Source organism: Nanorana parkeri, unplaced genomic scaffold (genome assembly GCF_000935625.1).
Source record: "Nanorana parkeri isolate BGI_ZX_2015 unplaced genomic scaffold, ASM93562v1 scaffold1926, whole genome shotgun sequence".
NCBI classification, from domain to species: Eukaryota; Metazoa; Chordata; class Amphibia; order Anura; family Dicroglossidae; genus Nanorana; species Nanorana parkeri.
Window position 1 is genome coordinate 99,385 of NW_017308194.1, and position 463 is coordinate 99,847.

The window sequence follows — 463 nt, forward strand, 5'->3', positions numbered from 1 at the left end:
GGCAACACAGGCATTTCCCTGCCAATGTGTGCACTTTAAAGCTGAGATTTAATCAGATTGTATGTTTCCCTCCCCCAAATAAAACCTTTGCGTGTTCATGACATGCCTTGTTTTAGACCCAGTGATGTCATCACTGGGTCTCTGTGCTGCTGTATGCAATGATGCTGGACGTCCTCCAGCCAGGAAATGAGGCGGAGCTCTAATTGACTTGCTGCAGCTTCTAATGCACATTGTGAGAAGCTTGCAGTGTGCAGTGATATCAGAGGAGCCAATTTCAGTCCAGGAGAGGAGCCGGTACAACTGTGCAAGACTGAAGTGAAGGACAGAGTTCCACTTTTACATGTAAACGGTAAAAGCTGCAATCTGGTTGGACCCCCCCCATTGTCCTTATAACTGTTTGTCTAATGGCACGCAACAATGACAGTAGGGAGGTCTTCCCCTGGGGGGGGGGGGGGGGGGGGTT